The sequence below is a fragment of the Dermochelys coriacea genome, chromosome 15 (assembly GCF_009764565.3).
Source record: "Dermochelys coriacea isolate rDerCor1 chromosome 15, rDerCor1.pri.v4, whole genome shotgun sequence".
In the NCBI taxonomy this organism is placed as follows: Eukaryota; Metazoa; Chordata; order Testudines; family Dermochelyidae; genus Dermochelys; species Dermochelys coriacea.
The window spans coordinates 20,167,803-20,191,357 of NC_050082.1; the positions used below are offsets into that span (position 1 = coordinate 20,167,803).

The 23,555-nt window shown below is 41.0% G+C and overlaps 1 long non-coding RNA gene across 1 annotated transcript in view; it reads left to right on the plus strand.

Moving 5' to 3' along the window:
- The first annotated feature begins 16,233 nt into the window (after positions 1-16,233).
- The window catches only part of LOC119843986, a 146,497-nt gene continuing 139,175 nt past the window's right edge, over positions 16,234-23,555 (plus strand). The window contains exon 1 of the long non-coding RNA XR_005289115.2: positions 16,234-16,781. This is a non-coding gene — a long non-coding RNA (uncharacterized LOC119843986). The remainder of the gene's footprint in view (positions 16,782-23,555) is intronic.

Here is a 23,555-nt window from a genome sequence, read left to right on the forward strand (position 1 = left end):
TGCACCAGATTGCTGCACTGCACTCCATAATAGCATCTACAGGAGCCAAGTGCTTTAATGATTATAGAAAAAGTGTTGCTGAAAGGATCTGCAAAGAGGTTCTAAATAAGAGAGGCAGATTTAAGCATGTGCTCAATTTTAAGTGCACGCATAACCTCGCGGAGTTCTGTGGGATTTCTTATGTGCCTAGATTCAAGCATATGCTTAAATCTTTACAGGATCAGGGTCACAGCTGGAATCTAAAGAAACTGAACTTTATATCAGAGTGCAATTTATACAGAGAAGCCTGTAGAATGGAGCCAGCTTAGCAATATGTGGGGTACCTTGCATAAATGATTAATCCTCTGCTTCTTCTCTACTCCATACTTTCCGATTTGCCACTGTTTAAACACTGCTCAGGCTGCTTCTCAGACTCGTTAAAACACTTTGCTCCATTGAATCTGTGTGATAATGTGTTTCGTGTGTTGATTAACCTTTTGTCTGGAACACTCCTTTTATGGTGAAGCGTAGTAGTTTCACCCAAACTGCTTTGGATAGAACATTAAATTGAAAATCTCAGTGATGCGTTTGAAGTCATTTATATTTAACAAGTGGGTTACCAGATAGTTTACAAATTCCAGTTGTGTATATGTGTATGAATTAAACTAATGTATAGTCAGTATTGGCCTAATAAATCAACATTCCACCCTTACTCTTATAGACCACAATTTTCAAAGGCAGTGATGTGATGTAAGCATCCAATTCCCTTTGTATTTCAGGGAGAGGTGGGCACCTAATCACCTTACATGCATTTGACAACCGCGTCCTTGCTCCCTTTTCTGTTGTTTGTTGGGCAAATAGGAGGAAGTTTTGAGTTGTGCCAACCTACATCATTTGGTTATGGGGTTTCCAGATGCCAGAGTAATCAATTCTATTAGGGCCTATGTATTTTCCTATGTTGGCCCATCTCCAGTTTCTATCTTCTGGTCTTTGTTCATATTTGTTTTAAAAATATAATCTACTAAGTAATTGGTTCAAGTACAAAATCTTACAGGCACTATTCTTCCATTGCAGGATACAGATAATTCCTGTAGGAGTCATCCAGGCTTATTCCTATCCTGTGGGTGGGAGAACTGGGGCCATAGGATTTATAGCCCAGTCCATCTCCCACTGAAACCAGTTGGAATCTTTCCACTGACTCTGATGGGCTCCAACTCCAATCTGAGTTGAAATGGGCCTTAAGGGTCAAACCTACAAAGTAATTAGCACTGACATCCACCAAAGTACCAAAGCATACACTTAACTTTAAACATTGAGTAGAACTGCTCAGGAATTTTTCAACAAAATGTTTCGTGGGAAACTTTTTTGTGGGAAAGGGTCAGTTTTGATGAAGCTTTTGTCGGGAAAGGTCTCTTGGGTCCAGAATGGATTTTTTTGATCAAAACCAGGGAGCAGAATAGCCTGGTGGATATAGCACTCACAATGTGGGAGACCTAAGTGGGTGCCAAAACCACGAAGCTATTAATGACTCTGAGATGGGGAATCTGACTATTTTTCTGTTTAAAAAAAATCGGTAAATCTTGGTTTTATCCTGATGTGGAACAGGAAATATTTTGAGCTCTCAAAAATTTTCACAGGACTATTTCCCACCCAGCTCCAAATGTGAGTAATCTCACATTTAAACACACACTTACATACTGGATTGGGGCAGAGAGCTCATCGACCTTTAGGATTAAGCCCTTAGACCTTAGTTTGGGGGAAATTTACTCCAGGTCAATGGGATTTCTGTCTGAGTAGGGACTGCAGAAACTAATTCACTGGATGCTTTGATCATCCAAGGAAATAAGCTGCTTCTCTTCCTCACTAAGTCTTCAAATCTTAATGCATTGCAGCTGGGTATTAAAGTAGTAATTCCATGCAGTGGCACTTTCCTGAGAGCATTAATGACCCTCCTCATTTTTGGCAGCAGTAAGTATATTATAAAGTTGCCATCCTATAGGAGCTGGAATCAATTCATACAGACTCATGAGAATCTCAGTTTCCATACACAACGATCTTCAAGCAAAGATACTTCCTTAGATATTTCCATGTAATCCTACCATCTATCATTTTGGGGGCAAATCTGGCCACTTTCTCTCCTTCCCCTTTTCTATTTTTTTTGGGAGGGAAGAGGGGTTCTCTGTCTTGCATACTGCATCAGCTTGGGTGTAAGACATGTTTCATTATCCAATTGTTAGCAAGATTGGGCCAGATCCTTAGCTACCTTAAAGTAACATAGTTCCATTGCCTATGCTAATTTACAGCACGTAAGGATTTCCATTGACTTTAATAGAGCTACACCAGTTTTCAACAGCTGAGGGTCTAGACCATCATTCATAGTTATTCTTGTTCATCCGCTCTAGTTATTTTCTAAACTTATTTATGATTTCACTGTATAGAGAGCTGGGCAGGAACAAGATTTCCATTTCATGTGAAATTGCATAATTTCAAAATTTTTCCCATTCTGAAATGGATCCAAAACAAAAAAAAATTCAAAATTTCCAACAAAATTAAATACCAGAGAAATAATTGTGCGAAGTAGACTGAAATATTTCATTGCAATGTTTCATTCATTATATATTATAAATTGAAACAAAAAAGTTCTTTTGAAACAGAAAATTTGAAACATTCGATTTGGAAAATGTCAGAAGACTCCATTTCAGCCTTATCAGAATACTCTGGTCCTTTCCTCCCCACCCAAAATGAAATTTCATCCAAGCTGACATTTTTGTGAAACATTTTGCTTTAGACAAATAAGCATTTTCTTGCAGGAAAATGTGCTGGAAAATTTCTAACCCTCTCTAGCAGTATAATTGTGGGTTGTATTGGTTGTATGTGGAATCAGAGTTGGGAACTTTATAATGTAAAATGGGCAGTGATTAGTCCAGGCTCTGGTATATAAATAGACACCAGCTAAAATATTTGGAGCATAAACCAGTCCTATGACAATGAACATGATGATTAGCCTTCCACAGGGAATCAGGCTGGAAGAGACCACCTGAGTTATACAGTCCAAAGTTCTTTTATGGAGCTTCAATTTTCTCCACATGGCTGTGTTTTATCTATTCCAGTCTTAATCTTTTGGGGGGTTATGGCTACAACTGCCACTCTAACATCCTTTTGTTTGAAGAAACTTGTAAGAAACTTTTTCTGATTTCTTACTTAAAAGCTTTCCTTTCTTTTAGTTCTCAGCCATTTCTTCTCATATTCATAGTCTCAACAGTAGATCTAACTATCCCATCCCCCTCCTTTATACTGGTACCTCTTAAGCAAATATAGACACTTATACTATTCCTTCATTATCAAAGCTATACAATCAACACCTGATTTTTTTATCCTTTGGTCCATGGGATGCAAACTATGCACCTCTCTTGCACCAGCAGAGGGCAGCTACACTGCAAGGAGCATTCACCCCCTTGTGAGCTGGTGCTACTGCCTCTTTCTAAAGAGTTCCACTGTGAGATGGCAGCTTTACACAAGAGCCCTGTCAGTGAAGGCTACTTGTTTCAGCATGTTTGACTCAGCTGTTGATAATTCCGTACATTTGCCAGATAAATTGCTCCTCCCTGACCAGTCCCACCCTCTTTAGAGGCCTTCCTGACTGGCTGAAATCATGTCTAGCGAAGTGGTGTTATGAGCACCTTACAGTGATCCCTTGGGACACCCTTTGTCCTGGCCAACACAAGCTGGATATGGCCCATCATGTTTCCTTAGTCACTCTCATGTCCTCTATTTGTAATAATTATATAATCCTTCTCTAGATCCTCTCTAAAACCATTTTTTCCCAGAATTTTCTTTCAAACAGAATTTCAAAAATTTCAGGCTTTGACCCAAATAAGAACAAAGCCAAGTCTGGAAATCTTCCAGTCCTCCACAAAAGAGAATTTCCGTCCTCTGCACATCGCAAAATAAAAACTTAAGGATCAGATTCTTATTTTACTACCATAAGTCTAAATCTAGAGCAACTTCATTTTAATCAACAGATTTATTCCATACTTACACCAGTTTAAATGAGATCAAAGTCTGTCCCTAAGCCATGAATAGGCCATATAATTCCATATATGCATGCACTAGAAATATGGTAACACCATGCTGAACATCACTAGGGCAATGTTAACATAACTGTTCAAACTAGGATCATTGTTTCTGGTTAGAGCAAATAGGTTATGACAACACCTGTTTAGTGCTGTCTTCCCATTCCTGGAGTAGTACCACCTTCAGGGCTGATCTTCCTATGGTTAAGTCATCCCAGGTGGCTTTCACCTTTGCTGCCTCAGAATTACACTGGAAATGAGAACTGACTGACTATTTAGAGCACTGAATGAACGCTGCCTTAATAAAATCCTTTCAGTTGAAACCTCCCTGTATTTCCTTTAGGATAGGGAACATTTAATAGAATGCAATTAATTATGTCTGATTACCTGTGTATAATAGAATTGATTGCCAATTGTGTATGATGCTGGGGCTCTATACCGAAGGTATTGTTCTCAGGTGCTTCTGCACTTCAGGATCTTATCAGTGTTTCCATTCTTTTATTCCTTATTTTTGGCATATATAATTTAGCAGCAATAGGACAGCAAATCTCACAAAGGTTGAAAAGTGACATGCCTATGGGGAACAAACTGTAGAATTCAGAGCAAGTATGCCGAAATCAGAACTGTGGAAAATGTTCAGAAAGAAATGTGAATCCATCCAAAATTCAACTTGCTTCCTTCTTCACTGGAAGTTTGAAACGTGTGTGATGTTTGTCTAAAGGTTTGCTATGTTCAGACACCTTTTTGAGTGAATTTTGAATGACCCTGAGCCCACTTTTGTGCTGGGCTGATTATGGTTCTATATCATAATCAGGTGACATTCATGGTTTCAGCATGAAACATCAGCCTGAATCCAAAGGACAATGTTAAACTGAGGGTCTGAATCCACTGAAAATCAGGCCAAGCAAATGTTTCAGTGAAGAGAAACCACTGGGCTTTGCAGAGCCCTGGATGAAATGAGACTATAGAACAAGGACAGAAAAAGATCTCTTTCCTTTGCAACAGTAAACAAGGGCTTTATAGTTCATGTTCAGCTTAAAAACTGAAAGGGGACTGGTCTTTGTCAGAGCCTTCTAAACCCTTGTGAAACCATCATCCACAACAGGCCTCATGCAAGGAGAGATTCCATCCATGAGCTCTCTAAGGAAACTTTATTTTATTTCAGAGTAGCAGCCAGCCTTCCACCAAATGCATCCGATGAAGTGAGCTGTAGCTCACGAAAGCTTATGCTCTAATAAATTTGTTAGTCTCTAAGGTGCCACAAGTACTCCTTTTCTTTTTATTTTATTTGAAAGTCAAATGACCTTCACTTTGATGAATTTGTGTGTTTAAAATACAGAAGTAACAGGAAATAAAATTTAGACCCTGCAACTATGCTTGATTCTGCTATCTTTCATCTCACACAAACTGTCACAAGATAAAGCTCTCTGGCAGCGTTTCAAAGGGAAACCCCACAGGAGCATCTTCTCTTATGGTATTTCTAAGAGACCAGATTGTAGCAATCACCACATTCCCACCATGAAGATGTTTTGTTTTCCTCTGTAGATAATAGGCAAAAGAGCTAGCTAATTCATGAAGTGACCCCACCCACCCACATCTCCCCCGCCCCAACCCTCAAATCCTGCAAAAAACGGGGAACCAGATTCTCTGTTGGAGACAGTGAGATACTAAAGAGAATAGCAAAGGATGTTTCATGTGATCCTTTTCTTCCTTGTTTATTTTGTACTCCAGCTGTGTGCCTACAGGGCCTAGCTGAGACAGGGGGCCCACTGTGCTGGGTGCTCTACAAACACACTGCGAGCTTTACAATCTAGACAAGAGGGAGAAACGGTGGGAGGGGAAATGAAGGCACCGAGAAGGGAAGCAATTTGCCAGAGCTCACACCAGCTCAGCGGTAGAGTTGGGAATATAACCCTGCTCTCCTGATTCCCAGTCCAATACCCTATTCCATTGATTTCAATCAAAGTAGCAACCTACTGCTTACACTGCCATATAGGGCCTAATTCTGCTTGATTGAAATCAGTGGGATTTTGTCATTTATTTTAGTCGGAGTAGGATGAGGCACATAGCAGATGACAGTCCCTGTGCTGAAATGCTTACTGTCTCTTCATCAGTGTTTGTAGTGTGCCCAGTACAACAGGGCCATACTCTTGATTGCAGCCTTTACTAGAAATGTTTAGGAATCATACTGAATAACGGAGTGTTACCTATGGGACTGGGATAGGCACACTGATTTGATAACAGAACAGCCTCCCCAAAACTTGCACAAAAGCTAAACTGAAGCCAAGCGTGGGTGTGAGTGTAAGGGGTGTTGACAAGGGTACTAGAGGCTTGACAAAGTATGAACTTTCCTTATTATTATTTTTCATTTTCACAGCCCCTTCTGCTCTTCCGGGTTCACTTCAGTCCTAGCTGGAAAGTGCCGACATAGAATGACCAAAATCTTAAGTGCATGGCTATGTAGCAAGACAACCATAAAGACAGCCATTCAGGCCCTAAATGGGGTCCCTACAGCTCCCTTCCAAGTCAACAGACACTAGATACTATCATTCAGCAGAATGGGAGCTGTCCTATCTTGGCATCTCCGAGGAGCAGGCAAGGTGTTTGTTAAGCACTTGGGTCTCAGTCCTATGCAGTGCTGAGCACTTCAACCTGGTTGCTTCCAATAGGAGGTGAGGGCTCTCAGCACTGCACAGCATGGGCCTTTTTTACAGGGAAGATATACCACAGAGATTACATTTTTAGATTTTTAGGAAAAAACAAGTATCAAAAGTAAAGTCTCTGGTTTCAGAAGAGAGGCAATGCTGTCTGCAAGAATGAGCTCAGTGTTGAGGATTAGATCTTCCCGAGACACTGATTCAGTAAAGCATGTGCTTAAAAACTTGGCAGATTTGGGGTCTGAGTTCTTATCTTCATGTGACTGCTAGGTTGCTGTGTAGCCTTCGGCAAGTCATTTCACCTTGCTGCACCATTCTTCCCTTCTGCAAAATGGAGACCAGCAGGGCATAGTTAATGCTTTTATTTCCATATATCTGAAATGAGGATAATACTTCCTCACCTTTATAAAATTAAGTATCCATTCTTGTTATTTATTTGTGTAAGTATTATCGGTACAACCCTCACCCTGTGCAAAAGGATGACCCCTCAGCAATGCAAAATTGGCTTATTTTTCTGCATTTAAGGCATGTAATTTAGTAGTCTGTTAACACAAATCCCTCAGCTAAGAAGTGTAAACCTCTACTTTGGATTACCTAGACTTCCTGGAACAGCAGGCCCAAATTCTTTATACATGGTGTTGTTTTCAGATGGTGGAATATCTGCAGCTTCTTAGAAAGTTATTGGGTTTGGGAGCTAATCAGCACCTCTGGAAATTAAGCCACTTATTTAGGTGCCTAAATATGGATCTAGATGCCTAGCTCTAGGGTATCCAGCTCTTAATAGGTAGAGTATTGGTGAATTCAACTGGCCAAAACATCATAGCTTATTTGTATTATCCTTTATTGAGGTCCGGGGAGGAATCACACTGTTTTAGTTTGGAAGGAGAAGGGGGGAATTTTAAATATTTTTTGAAGCAGGTTAGCTAGAAAGAAAACACATAGCAATGGAAAGAATCTCTGCTAAATTTATCGACAGCAACATAAAATACTTTGTGAATTTTGTGTGCGAGCCAGTTTTCTTGTTCATCTCAAAATGACATTTTAATGTTCACTGTTTCACTTAGTATCTTAGCACTTAGCAGAGAAAGTACAGAGAAGGGAATATATTTGTGTGTGTGAGAGAGAGACAGAGACCCTGAAAATGACAAGCTTAACATAACCACAATAAAATAAGCTGACCTGACTTTCAACCCATCTGCTAAGGTTGTAAATCACAGTGTAAAGTGGATTTCCCTTGGACCTTGTCATCATCTAAAGGACTATCTATGATCTCAGTAGTTTCTCTCATTTTCCACTGTGTGAGACTCTTAGCATTGGAGGGCCTGGATTCTTAATCCTGAAAAAGAAAGGCACAAGGTGGGATTTGCCTAATTGATTTGTGGAGCACAACTCCTGTTGAAAGATCTTGCTAGTGCTTGTGTGCGTTCAGTGCATGATACCACAGTAAGATGTTTAGATCAATTACTTATTCATCAGCAAATTCTCCTTACTCACTCGAAGGAGAAAATATCCATTATTGTGGGTTCAGTTGTGTGTCATGGTCCCAGTGCTGCCAGGTGCTCACAGTTGAATGGTAACGAGTCAGCATTTATGTGCTTTGGAGGAGAGACAGACAAGCTGCAAATGCGATAGGGAAAGGAGAAAGAGAAAGTATTATTTGTATAACAGTAGCACTTCAACCAAGATTGGAACCCCATTGTGCTAGGCAGTGTATGCACAGCACATTGTACCCAAAGTCTCTGCTCTGATGATCTTCCACTCTAAACAGACAAAGGGTAGGTGAGAGAACCAAGGTATAAAGAGGTGAAGTAGCTTGCCCAGAAGTCCTGACTTCTAGCATCCTGTCTTACCACTCCATGCCTTTTGAAAGCAGTGTTAGTCTAGCCCCAGAGACTGATGGGGGACTGCATCAAAGCCTTCAAAGTGGATAAAAGTGAGATCAACATTCAAAATAGGTCCAACATTGGTCCCTACCCCTTTCTTGTACAAGCCTAAGAGAATTAACCTCTGTGGCTGTAGAAAATGGTGATGCATACATCAAAAGAACATGTTCCACTGGAAGTTTTCTCAGTGTCTTTCTTGGAAGAGATAATACCTCCCCTTAGATGTAAGCTTGAGCTGTGTGTTATACATTAGGGAACACAGCTTGAGTGTGTTTTGTTTTGAATACAGCCTGGAAACAACATGTGAGATAAAATCCAGGCAGATACCCTTATAGTTCTGAACCCGTTCAAGACTAGATAGTCTTCTAGTTCTGTGTGAAAACAGCAGCTGAGCTAGGAGGTGTGATTCCCGGTGCAGACAGACACAGATGTCTGCTCGCTCTGTTCAAACTATCATGCTAAAAATAGCAGTGTGGACTTTGCAGCACAGGTGGCCGCTTGAACTAGCCACCCAATCTTGGATCCAGAGGTTGGGCAGGCTTAGACTTGAGCAGCTAGCCCACGCTGCAACGCGTGCCACAGCATCCACACTGGTATTTTTAGCCACTAGCTCAAGAGAAGGTAATGCGAGAGTGTCTATCCATACTGGGAATCACACCTCCCATGTCATATCTGTAGAGATACTGAGGCTCTATTGCGCTGGGCACAGTACATGCACACAGGAAGAGACTGTCTCTGCCCCCAGTAGCTTAAAACACAAATAGATGAGGCAAATGGTGAGAGAAAGGGAGACAAGCATGATAATGGAAACTGATTTCAGAGTAGCAGCCATGTTACTCTGTATTCGCAAAAAAGAAAAGGAGTACTTGTGGCACCTTAGAGACTAACAAATTTATTTGAGCATAAGCTGCATCCGATGAAGTGAACTGTAGCTCACGAAAGCTTATGCTCAAATAAATTTGTTAGTCTCTAAGGTGCCACAAGTACTCCTTTTCTTTAATGGAAACTGAGGCTCAGCGAAATGAAGTGACTTGTCCAAGCTCAGTTCATACAGGAAATCAGTGGCAACCTGCATTTCCTGAGTTCAAGTCCAGTGCCTTAATCATGGACTATCTTTCCTCCCATTCTCTGTATTAATGTATGCAGCTCAAGAAGTTTATGAGATACTTTACAAACCAGAGAAAGGACAAAGTCCCTGCCACAAGGAATTTACAATCAGTGGACTTGATCCTGCAAAAACGTACTAGCTGACACAGAGCTTTTATGTGAGGAATCCCCTTGACTCCTTAAAGTGCCAGCGCCAGAATCAGGCCCTGGCCAAGATTAATACAATACAGAAGCCAATAGGTCACATGGCCAAATATGTGGTGGCATCATCAGTGATGAGATCAATAGGGAAACTTGTTGAATAAGTGGAGACTATTAAAGAGGTATTTGAAGCTGAATGGCTCGCTGACAGTGCAAGGCTATTCCAGGCACAGGAATTGGGATACAAGAATGCATGAAACTGACAATGGGAACAGGAGACTACAAAAGTGGCCAAGGATTTAGAGGCACTGGATGAAGGATGAAATAAGAGCAGTGAAGTAGGACTTGAGTCAAAGCCTATTGAAGTTAATGGATTCTTTGTCTTGATCTCAATGGGCTTTGGATTAGGCTCATAGTCAAGGAAGGAGTAGCAAGGAGCATAAAAAGAAGTAATGTTTAATTATTTATTTATTACTATTTATTATTCTCCTCTTCACTAACCAAACTTCTTTGTTATTCCTAATTCCTACTTTCGTCCTACTATTTAAAATAAAGGGCCAGATCCTAGGCTGGAGTGAATCAGCATCTCTCTGGTGTTGGAGCTATCCCAGTTTACACCTGCTGAGGATCTGGCTCAAAGTCACAAGCGTTTGTTCATTTGTCAATATCATTAAAGAAAAATAAAAGGATTTTGCTGGGTTTGGAAACTCTTAATTTCCAAATCAGTAAAATAATCAAATTGGCCTAGCAATAAGTTCCCTCCATAATATATTGATTTTCTCTTTCTTTTGATTTAAAAATTAAGCTATCATGTATAATGGCAAAGATATTAAAATGGTCTTATGTGTGTGTGTAGCAGTCTTTTCCTTGGAATTCTGGAAGGCATTTTTATGATCGTCTCAAACCTTCATTTACCCTACAGACCTGTTCTCTAGTGGATAAGCAATATTAATTCACAAATCATTATAAATACATATTCAGGTGGTGATAGTTCCCCAGAAGAGTGGTTCAAGCCTCTAGAAACTAATATCCACTTTAAACAAATATATACTTGTTTTTTCCTCTGATGTTCTTAAACAATAGCTTTTTATTTATCAAAATTCATGCATAGGGATCTCACAAACTGGGTAAATCAAGATTAACTTCATGGAAGACAATGGGTTTATACTGGTTTTAAATCAGCACACGTTTGTGGAGAATCAAGCCCCAACACATTTATAAATTATCTGCCAGGATATATTTTATTATTTATATATATTACTGTAGCAGACCTCCCAAGACCAGGTTCCACTGTGTTAGAGTGCTGTACAGACACATCATAAAAGACAATCCTCAGTCTGAAGAGTTTACCATCTAAATAGACAAGACAGACAAAGAGGTAGAGAAAGGAAGTATTATTCTCCTCATTTTATAGATGGGCAACTCAGCCACAGAGAGAGAGAGTGATTTGCTCAAAGTCACCTGAGAAATCTCTGGCAGAGCTAAGAACTGAGCCCAAAGAACTGCGTCCAAAGAATCTCTCCAGTGCTTTAACCACATGACACTCTTTCTTTTCTAAGAATAGTTACCTAATTTCTGTCTGTCTATACTAGTTTTGTCTAATCTATACATCCCCAGATTGCCTAACGGTCTAGTCTTCCTTTCACTGAAGTTATTGGGAGCATGATCCAGCCCTGTTCCGGTGATGTCTCCCTTTATATCAAATTTGGATGAGTAGCCTGAACTGTCCATCAGTGTAGCCTAAGACTTTGAAGGCAAGTTAGCTAAGCACTGGTCTACACTAGAAAAGTAGTACCACGATAAAAATATTGGTTAGTGCTGTGGGTTTTTTACTGATACATTTACTGATAAATGCCTGAACATTCATTATAAATCAGCCCACACTGCTCTTTCCCTTACTTTATCTTTCAAATGGAAGCACATTTGCTTAGGCCCTGTAGCTTTCAGGTAGGGAAAGGTTATATTAGCAAATTTGGTGCTGTGCAGTCAGTAATATGGTTTTATTTATCCTGTGATTATGACACTAATATGTTTAGTACGCTAAACACATGTTCAGCTATTGCTACTTATATTACAGAATTTACATTCTGTCTACACAGGCAATTTTACTGAGACAATGAATATGATGGATTGTTGTGGAATGTAGGGTCAGTGGTGTCTTCCAGTTGAGGCCACGCCTCTTCTGATCGAGGCCACGCCCCCCTGCTCAGGACTCCGGAGTACCGGAAGTCCTTTAAGTTACTTTCACCCCTGACTTTGGGTCAAGGCCGTAATCAGCAGCACACGTTAAGACTTCTCCTTATCTCTTTCCTAGGCAGCATTATCACCCTGCCCTGCACCTGAACACACTCACAGAAACGTAATCTATTGTGCATTCTGTTCTCTTCAAGAGAAAAATAATAAATGTGGGCCAAACCCTGCAGTCTGAACTCTGGCAAAATTGCCAGTGCCTTTAATGGGAGTTTTCCTTGAGTAGAGAAATAATCTCCTCTGTCTCATGCCTGTCTCCATGGTAACTGAGCACCTTGCAAAAATTACATAAACCCAGGAGAATATACTCGTAGAGACTGGGTTTTTTCCCTTCCCTCTGTCTGTTCAGGAGCAGATAGGATTTTGCAATACTTCACTGTTCTTCTCTTCCCCTTCCTTGTGAAAGCCAGCAGGATAGTGTTTTAGGCTCTATATTTGCATCACTGTTTAGAGCAACTGCCATTCATAATGTATTTGCCCTTTTACTTTATTTATATACAATGAATATGCTGTGAGTATGTATGTAGTAGAGCTGGTCGGGAAATGGGGAGTGGGGTTTGTCTGGAAAAGTTTGACTTCTCAGTGAAAAATCAAAAGCTAAAATCTTTCTGCTGAAAATCAAAAATTTAGATTCTGAAATGCCAGCTGCAGTGCCTCATGTCCCCATTCTCCTCCCTGGGCTGGACTCCCTGGCCAGACTGCATCTCCCATTTGCACCATGATCCTCCCCTCTTGCTGAACATTGCAGTGCCTCATGTGTATCCCTGGCCATGATATGCCATGGGAGATATAGCCCAGCTAGGAAACATGTTCCATAGAGGAGAATGGGGGCATGAAGCACCTGAACTATAATTCCCATGAGGCAGAACATTGGTATGTCCAAACCAAAAAATGTTGGTATTTACCTGAAATTTTTCATATTGGGGGCAAAAATCCAAAAACGTTTTGATTTTTCATCACTCCATTTTTCTACAGAATTTTTTTGCTGAAAGCAGACACTTTTTAGAAAAAAAAAACCTTATTCAGTTGAAAACCCAATTATCCACTGAAAAACTATTTAGACAGAAAATTTTCAACCCATCTTAGCCTATGGCCACTGGATTACATGCGTGTGTGAGCACATACATGATGCAGTTATTAAAATGTTCATTTTTAGGAAATTAAAATGGAGGCTGTTTTTTAAAACCAAACAACAACCCTCCATGCTCTGTTCAAAAGAGAGATTGTGTTACTTGTGAAAGGGGTATAACTGACACCTGTAAAAAGCAGTCATCTCTTTATCCGCAGAACTCCTACAGGACGAGACAGGACAGTGCAAGCTTCTCTAACCTTTGCCACCAATGTGCCTCAACCACAGGATGGAGGGACAACCACAAGCATGAGAAAGGAGTTTAGTCCTGATGCTCATTCCATTGCTGGGAATTCTCTAGGTCTGTCAGTGAGGAGCCATTTATAGCTGCGGGTTATATGGCATGGCCATGCTGAGAGTGAGAAGGATATCAAATAAAGTGGGCCATAGCATGGCCTAGGGGAGAGAGCAATAGCCTGGGACTCAAGAGACCTATGGTCTACTTCTACTTCTGCCATTGGCCTGCTGGGTGATTTTGGCCAAGTCACGTCTCTCTGTGCCTCAATTTCCCCATCTGTAAAATACAGATAATACTGGCTTGCTTTGTAAAGCAGTTTGAGATCTATAGATGAAAAATGCTGTATAAGAGCTAGGTATTTATCATTATTTTATTATAACAATTCCAACTTCACTTTTCTGAATACACTGGAAATAATTAGGGACAAATAATTTAGATTGCAATGTCTCCTGAGTATTGTACTAGTGAAAATAAAGCAGCATTTCCTTCATGTGTTTATCTTTCCACTGCATTTAACAGCTACTGTTAGATTTTAAAGTCTGACTCATTGTTAGAAGTCATGGCTATTAGTTCATGCTGCAAGTAAGATCAAGTGGTTTCCAGTTCAGGGGTAGAATATTCACATCCTTGAGTGACATAAGTTTTGAGGACATAGCCAGTAGTTTAGACATAGCCGTAGAGTCTGTCCCAGCAGCAGTCTCTTTGTCTAAATTAAATTCTGACTGGTAGCTGGAAAGAAACTTTAAATCAGCTAAAAATGAATCACAGTTGATCTCAGAATGAGTATCCAATAATAGAACTGTGCAAAATACAAGGCTGGATGGATGAGCTTCATTTGCACAATGAATGGACCTCTTGATAGCTAATGCGTGTAGGAATCAGGACTATTATTGACAAATCCCAGTGCTGCTTATGTGTCATGCAAGCGAGTTGTCACTTGTTACTTTAACGGTTGTGCCTCTTAAGCTTATGTATTGTTTATACTTACATTTATATTGAAACAAGTTAATTAGCAGTGAACCAAAAGTGCATCACCAGATATTCTCAGCTGTGGGACACGTAAAACTGCATTTTTTAACTTGTCTATTTACAAGCATTGTGTGTTGAAGTGACTTGTTGATGTGAATTTACAATTTTCAAAAGCCCACTTTATCTATCTATCAATCTACCGGTATCTATCTAGAGAGAGAGAAACACAAAAGATCTAAAAGTATATATGCTTCAGACTTTACCCCTTGTCTTCTGAACTACAGTTACAGTCAGAAAAGTAACTATACTAAAATGACATGTTCCCACTCAACAGAATAGCTCTTTGGGTGGCTTTGCAGCACATCTGTTTACTCTGCTTTATATACAAAATACATACCTTTTCCCCCTAATGTTTTCAAAGAAGAGCCAACATTGGGCATGGGAGGATGAGCTGGATTCTCTTCCATTTTGTCCACCATCAACTGAATTGTCTGATATGTTCTGATTGCAGAATTTTCAGTACTAGAAAGTATATCACTTGATTTTCTTATTCCAGGTCACATTTGTAGGTGGACGAGAACACTCATAGTCTCTTTCTGTTGATGTAAGAACATAAGGATGTCCATATGAAGTCAGACCAATGGTCCATCTAGCTCAGTATCTTGTCTTCTGACAATGGCTAATGTCAGATGCTTCCGGGAAAGTGAACAGAACAGGGCAATTATTGAGTGATCCATCTTCCGTTGTCCACACCCAGCTTCTGGCAGTTTAGGGACACCTAAAGCATGGGATTGTGTCCTTGACCATCTTAGCTAATACCCATTGATAGACCTGTACTCCATGAACTTAATCCAGTGTGGTTAATATACTTGATATGTAGATATAGATACCAACACACATACATAAATATATATTTTTGAGTACTCACTGAGTACCTCCTCCAACCCTTAAAGTGGGCTGGCAAAAATAGTCACCCTTCAGATTTTGTGTTGCGGGGGAGGAAAACAAGAGGGGAGTTTTATCTACATTACTAAACTCCTGGATGTTTTTTTCAGATTGCATAATTTTAAAGAAAAGATAGCAGCACTGTCAGTAATTTAAGGAGTGGGATGTATTTTTCTCATACCAAGTAATTTGGGGTGAGTAATTTTGCCTTGCCTTGTATAATTTTGCCAGTATCCGCAGATCAACAGGAGACTGTTGGTAAAAATTTTCAAAATAATTGAAGAGATTTAGGGTAAAATTTTTAAAGTGTCTATGTGATTTGTGCACCTAAATCCCATTTTCAAAAAGACATTGGCAACTGAGAGTATCATTGAAAATCAATGGCAGTTAGCCCCTTAAGTCATTTAGGGAATTTTGAAAATATTTAGGCACTTCAACATGCAGATAGGTGCTTAACTGGATTTTCAAAAGTCTTAGGCACCTAACTCCCAATGATTACAATGGGACTTAGGTGCCTAACCTGCTTGGGTGCTTTTAAAAGTCCCAGTAGGTGCCTGTCTGAATCTTTTGGCACGAAAGTACCAGTGAAAATCTGGCTCTGTGTCACTTATCTGTTATTGACAAATGTATCCTTAATCTTTAATTGAACATCTACTATGTTTCTCAGTCTTATACACTAATCAATCTCCAAAACCCTCAATGGGCCTAACATGGGGTGTATTCCCCATGCTACTCCATCCACTAAGGGGTTAACTGGGAAATTAGCTGTTGCCTTAACTGAGGCTAATTGCTGGACTGGTAACAGCTGGGGGGATATAAAGGCTGAGGATCAAAGCACAGCTGTAGCTGCTAGAGGGTTTTCTAAGAAAGGACTCCTTTAGCAACAGACTGGTAAGAAGATACTCAGGAACTGGACTTCCAGAGTGGGAGATTCAGATTATGAGTCTGGGAAAAGCTTATAGGAGAGATAAGAAAGGAAGCAACAAAGGATTGGGAGGAACTGGTTTCAGCTGCTTCATACAGGATCCCTGGGCTAAAACCTAGAGGATTGGGTGGGTCTGGGATCCCCTGCCATCCGCAGCAGAGGGGATAGTAAGGACCTTAGAGAAAAGAGGTCAAGACCCTGTGGGAGCCTAGGACTCTTGACCCTTTGCTGGGCACATAAGACTCCCTAGGACATCAGATGCTTTTTGTTGCCCTGGAAGCAGAGAGGCAACGAATGACCTGGCTGGAGCCATAACAAGAAACCACCAGACACAGAACTAAATGATTATTGGCAGAATGGGAGAAAACTGCACCAGGCTAGTTGCAGTAAAAGGGGACAGCTGGTGAAAGCTGGATGAGGGCTAACTCAGCTGTGCTGTAAGCTGGCATAACTCTATTGAGGCTAAAAGGACTGTACCTTTCACTGTGAGTAGAATTTAGCTCTTTATTCTTCTCCTGTCTAAGCTGTGTCACTGTACTGTAGAGACTTATTATACAGTTATGGAAAGGGTTTTTCTGTTGCTGTAGTAAATCCAACCCCTCAAGAGGCAGTAGCTAAGCTGACAGACGAATTCTTCCATCGACCTAGTGGTGTCTACACTGAGGCTTAGGTCAGCTTAACTATGCAATGTAGCTATGTCAACCTAAGTTTTAGGTGTAGGCTCGGTGTAGGTATTCACTCACAACCATAGCATGTGAACATTTAACTGAGGTTGTACTTATTCTCTTACTGTAATATAGCAAAGCAAAAACTGCTGCACTGGGGGAGGGGGAGAAAATGGTGCCCAGTCAGGGCCTCCCCCCTTTCCCAGCAAACCTCTGGACCCAATGAAGAGACTCCCCCACTCTGGGGGCAACAGGACCCAGGTGGCGGTGACCTCTACTCTCCTGTGACTTTGGGTTAAAACTGCAGAGAGCAGGTAGGCACAGAAGCAGCTAAAGCAAAGACCTTTGACGATTTGAGGAACATTTTACAGGTTTGACTGGACTCTCTGTGCCTTGTGCTGACTGGCTGTTTGCTCCAACTGCCTCCTCCTTCTCTTCCACTTCCTGCTCTGTCCCTGTTACCCCTCTTACTTTCCCATTCCAGTTAGTTGACCCCCCCCTTCTAAGTACCCCCTCCCCCCGCACCATTAAATAGAAAAGACCTGTGGAGCTAACATGGCATTTGCTGCCATTGCATTGTTAACTCTTCCTGTGCGTTCTAGCCCTTCACCTACCCTGTGTTTGTCTTGGCTAGCTACATTGTAAGGGCATGTCTGCACTGCAGCTTGCAACAAGCCTCCCAGTCCATGTAGACAGACTTGTGCTAGTGAGCCTCACGCTAAAAATAGCGGTGTGGACATTACTGCCCTGGCAGAGGCTCAGGCTAGCCACCCGAGCTCAAGCCCACCTCCCCGGTTCCAGCTGGAGTGACTAGCACTCAACACAGTATCCAAACAGCTATTTTTAGTGTTTTAATGCGAGTCTGAATACCCAGGCTGGGAGGCTCACTTTCAGCTATGGGGTAGACCTACCCGAAGCCCTTTAAGGTAGGGACTGTCTACTGCTCTGTACCGTGCTTAGCATCACTTCCTAGAGCTACTCCTGGCATGGTGAATCTTACACACTACTTCCTGCTGAGGGCTGAATGAATCCCCAAAGCAAATAGTCTTGTCTAACATGCTAATACAGTGCTATGATTTTTCATAAAGGTCCAGTTGTTTAAATAAATGGATGTTATAAGATGTATGTATGGCAAAAATGCAGCTCTAGACATTCAGAGCCAAGTTACTCCTGTGTTCTTCAGTTTCCTCATATTACAATTATGCTAACTTCAAAGTGGTAATGCAAACAAATCAACAACTTCAATAATGGCCTTGTGTGCTCACCATTACATTAGTCTACTTACTATTATCCAACAGCACATTTCAGTTGGATGAATTCACTAATGCACGTTTTGGCTCTAAGTAAATAGAGTAGCTCTGCTTTGGAATTACGCTTTGAATGTTAGAGAAAGATGGGGGTGACAGGTGGAGAGAGCCTCAGGACAGATGAATGGGCTCAGCATTAGACAGAAACATGTAAAGGAAAAGATGACACAGAAAGTTTCCCTATGTGCAGTAATCTTTTGCTGCTTGTTATGTGAGATTCGCTGTTTGTCTTCTCTTCTCTTCCTGTAACGATGAGGAGAAAGAGGAAATGTATGTGTCCCTGTAGGGAAGGATAGATGAATGGTATAATAAATAAATTGGGTAGAATAAACTGCTGTTCACAGCCCAGAAATGGAGTAAAAGGATATGCTGAGCACGGATACCTGCACCTGCTCCTTTATTGTACAACGTACTTAACATTCAGGCTGTGAACAACCGACAGTCTTTACGTCTCCTCCACTACTACAACCCAAGCCTAGAATCATAGAATATCAGGGTTGGAAGGGACCCCAGAAGGTCATCTAGTCCAACCCCCTGCTCAAAGCAGGACCAAGTCCCAGTTAAATCATCCTAGCCAGGGCTTTGTCAAGCCTGACCTTAAAAACCTCTAAGGAAGGAGATTCTACCACCTCCCTAGGTAACGCATTCCAGTGTTTCACCACCCTCTTAGTGAAAAAGTTTTTCCTAATATCCAATCTAAACCTCCCCCATTGCAACTTGAGACCATTACTCCTCGTTCTGTCATCTGCTACCATTGAGAACAGTCTAGAGCCATCCTCTTTGAAACCCCCTTTCAGGTAGTTGAAAGCAGCTATCAAATCCCCCCTCATTCTTCTCTTCTGCAGACTAAACAATCCCAGCTCCCTCAGCCTCTCCTCATAAGTCATGTGCTCTAGACCCCTAATCATTTTTGTTGCCCTTCGCTGTACTCTTTCCAATTTATCCACATCCTTCTTGTAGTGTGGGGCCCAAAACTGGACACAGTACTCCAGCCTCTTTCTTTATGAGATAAGACCAAGTTCACATCTCCAATTTGCCTTAATAACGGGCCAGATTTTGAATGCTGACTAAACTGTACAACATTTGGATGGGAAATAGACCCCCACAATTTTGAGGCCATTTGTGTCAAACCCCATAATGGATCCTGATCTAGGGATCATGTCTCTAAGTGTCCACTCTGGGGTGGAGTTTTGTTTGTTTTTTCCCACTTCTACTTTGCCTTTGCTTGAGGGGGACAGCATGGCACAATGTATAGGGTATGGGGCTGGGGGTCAGGATCTCTGAGTTCCATTTATTGTTCTACAGCTTATTCACCATACAATCTTCAAGAAATTGTGTTGCCTCTCTGCACTTCACTTGCCTTTTTTATAAATGATGTTTACTGGCCTTATTATAGTGCTTGAGAGCTCTGAGGGGGTGGGGGAAAGTGATATAAATGCTAAATAGTATTATTTTAACCAAACAAAATTTGCTATTCTGACATGCTCTCCTCATACAAATGGGCTTGCTCCACCCCATTTGTGACGTAAGGAAACTTTATGCACTGAACCTTGTTAGGAATTAAATGAAGAGAAGCAGCATGAGATCCCAGGAAGAACCAATTCCATCTCTCTCTCTGAGAAGGGGGGGGGGACCACCAAAAGAGGGATGAAAGGAAAGATCTCATATTCATGTGCTAATATCCCTCACCATGACTGAACATCCTTAAAAACACATGAATCATGATTATGCTCTGGTTATGTTGGCCAAGTGCAGCATGTGGAGCCAATGGGAAGTTAATTTTGCAGTGCAATGACACAGGCAGATACAATTCTAAAAAGTGAATAGGAGGGGAGGACTCTGAATTGTTCTATTTTGTGAGTCACAATTCCACCAACTTGTGCTTTGACCTTCTGCAAAGTTATATTCTTTCCTGTTTATCTTTTGTCTCAGATAATCCAACTAGAGAGAACTGCAGAAGGTAGGTCAGTGGTAGAAATTTTGGCCTTTTTAAATATTGGCTTTAACAAATTGTGTGGTTCTCTCTCTCAGCTTTCTAGTGAAAACAGCTGGAGAGTTCTTGCAAACCACACTCTGTTTGATGCAAGTCTAGATCTAAGAAAAGGAAGAACATAAGTATGGCCATACTGGGTCAGAGCAATAGTCCATCTAGCCAAATATCCTGTCTTCTGACTGAAGCACCTGGCATTGGCCACTGAGGGAATGAACAGAACAGGCAATCATAGAGTGATCCATCCCCTGTCATCCACTCCCAGTTTCTGACAAACAGAGGCTTGGGATACTAAGAGCATGGGGTTACATCCCTGACCCTCCTGGCTAATAGCCATTGATGGACATATCCTCCATGAAATATCTAGTTCTTTTTTGAACCCTGTTTAGTTTTGGCCATCATAACATCCTCTGGCAATGAGTTCCACAAGTTGGCTGTGTGCTGAAAAGATCAGAAGGTAGAGAAGTCAGAGACACCTCCCCCCCCAGAACAGTCAGATGTGGAACAAGAGAGAAACTTTTCAGTGAACCAATTGTTCACTTACAGATTTAATATTCCCTCTTAGTCAAGTCTCCTGTGAGAGTTAATAAGCAATTTTTTACCTTGAGATTTGGGCAGCACTGGAGTTGCTGCACAAGTCAATTCTGGCCAAACTACTAGGTGAGGGAATGATGTGGGATACACCTGTCATGGGCCTAAATATAGGTAAGATAAGCCCCTGGATGTACTGGCCTCAGATAGGGATGTAAATAGCGGTTTAAAAGAAAAAAACCATGTAACCGATTAAAATTGTATCAGTTTACATAGTTAAACATTTTAACTGGGGAACTATGGGTGCAGGGGGTGCTGCACCCCCCCATCCCTCCCGGCGCATGGGAATCCCTCCCGGATGCTGCCCCCCGAGGCAGCAGCAGACTCCTGGGCTCCGGCTGGCAGCGGGGTTTCGTCGTTAACCGAAACCATTAAGACTGCTTATTAGTTAACTGGTTAAACTTTTACATCCCTAGCTTCAGGGACATTCAGAGTTTGGGGGGGGGGGTTGCCTAGGCTGGTATCAGCTCTATATTCTGGATTCCAATCTGTGTTTCCACCAGCTGGTGAGAGGTATGTCTTTCATCTTCCATGTTGCTGTTGCCACAGTGGAAGATTGTGACAAATCTAGCCCATTTCTTGTGAATCAGACATTCATGTTTTTGTCAATCAGCAGTTCCAATTACTTCCCTACCGTTCTATAGGTCAGTCAGCTTAGTTACTTGGCAAAGATTTCTTTATTCTTCACTAGAGCTGACAAACTCTGCTGCACTCCCCTGCCCTCTAATACACCTCAGGTTGGTGAGGGCTGCTGGCTATGATCTACGAGAAGAGTAGAACCTTGCTTAGGTTCCAGGTTAAATGTACAAGGCTGATAGTGAGAACAGTTTTAAAGCAAATCTGTTCAGAATGTCACCGAGATCAACATGGAACCCCATAATGCCTTTTGTACAGTGACACTTTAAGAAATAGGATTCCTAATCCTTCTATATTTCTGAATGCATTAACATCATTTGCAACTCTGATTTCTATCTAACATAAGATGCATTTATAAATTAGCCTCCTGCATAACTGTTTTGTCCAAGGCTGCATGCTCATTTATGAATGGTCACCCATCAAATATGTCTCCTTTTTTTTAAAGGATTAAGCAATTTAAAAAAAAAAAAAGCAAAGCAAGCGAGAACTACAGCCTGTCCATGACAATGATTTGTAATAGTTATTCCAAGGGAATCAAATTAAAATTGCTTTATTGATTTAGCTATTAGTCCTAGTAAAATTCAAGCCTGCAATACTGGTAGTTTAAGACTGTTACTGTATTTGCAAATCTGTTTTGAGCAGGAGGTGAGTTTTGTATATGTCACTGAAATGAAAGGTTTCATGCAGCTGTCTTGATGTGAATGGCTCATGGAGATGAGTGAGGTGAGTCGATAAGATTTCAAAAATTATTCATATGCTGTGCACCCGGACAGTATTTGGAAATTAATGGAATTCTGGATTTCCTAGAAGAGAGTTGCTTCCATCTGCAGTTTGGGCCTGATCTAATGGCCATTAAAGTCCTTCAGTTTAATTCAGTAGATGTTGGCTCAGACCCCTCATGCAAATCTCTGTTTAAAAGGACATGGCATTGTTTAGTTCTTGCTCGCTCGTTTAATTCATTATCACTTTTTTCTTTTTCTCTTTATTTTTTTTAATCCTTTTCTTTTCCACTTTGATTTCTAAGCTTCTGTACTGTGGAGTAAATAGTATCTTGTTCATTACAATATGCAGTCTGCAGTAGCAATGGGCAAAGTGCCAGAGTTTGAATGGTCTAGGGCACAAGGCAGGCTCTAATCCCAGCACTGCCACTGACCTGCCATGTGACTCCTGTCCTGTAAGCTTTGTAGGGCTGGGAGTGTTTATCTATTTGAACAATGCATAGCACAGGTGGGGCTATTGCAGCTGGGTTTTGAGACAGTGTTGTAATACCACTACCTCTCTCTTTTGATACAAGCCAATTTTTCTAATGCTTTTCCAAACGACAGGAACATTATAAGCCAGATCCTCAGATGGTTGAACTTGTCATAGCCCCATTGAGGTCATAGAACTATGCCAGTTTTCTCGAGTTGAGAATTTTGGCCATATAAACCAGTAGAAAAGGACTGCAAAGCTAAAGAAAATATACTTTCTCATGAGATAGAATAGCTTTTCTCTCACCTTTTTTGCATTTTCGGGTGTGGGCTGTCTGGGTACTGGAAATAATAGTGATTTAAAAACAAACAAAAACCCATCATCGGAATGTTCTGAAAAGCTGTGATTTAGGTATGATGCCAGGTTTGAGAGAGGTAGGGATAGCAGTACTTCTTCCTAAGCAATTTATCCATTCTCATTCCTCTGTTCTTTTTAGGAATAGCCTTGGGTCAGTTTATTTATTGCCTAGGACAAAAAGCACAGAATGTTACCCACTAGTCATGAAACCAGGTGCAAAACTATTTGACTCATTAACCTTAATCAACTTGTTTTTATTTTTAAAGATCAGATGCACAAATAGAATTGGGTACCCTTAGTTTACCATCACACTGTAGATAAGAATTCATTGGTTATGCTTGCTGTATAAACAAAGTTCCCCAGGTTAGCACTAGAGGTTATAAGAGAGAAAAATAAAGGAAACCTTAGCAATTCTGGAGTGCTTAAAGAATGTTTTAACATGCTTCAAGAATAATGTATGTGAGACTAGCTAGGTAAGTGTCTACCAATATGCATCTCACTTAGTGCTTGTACACTTTGTAA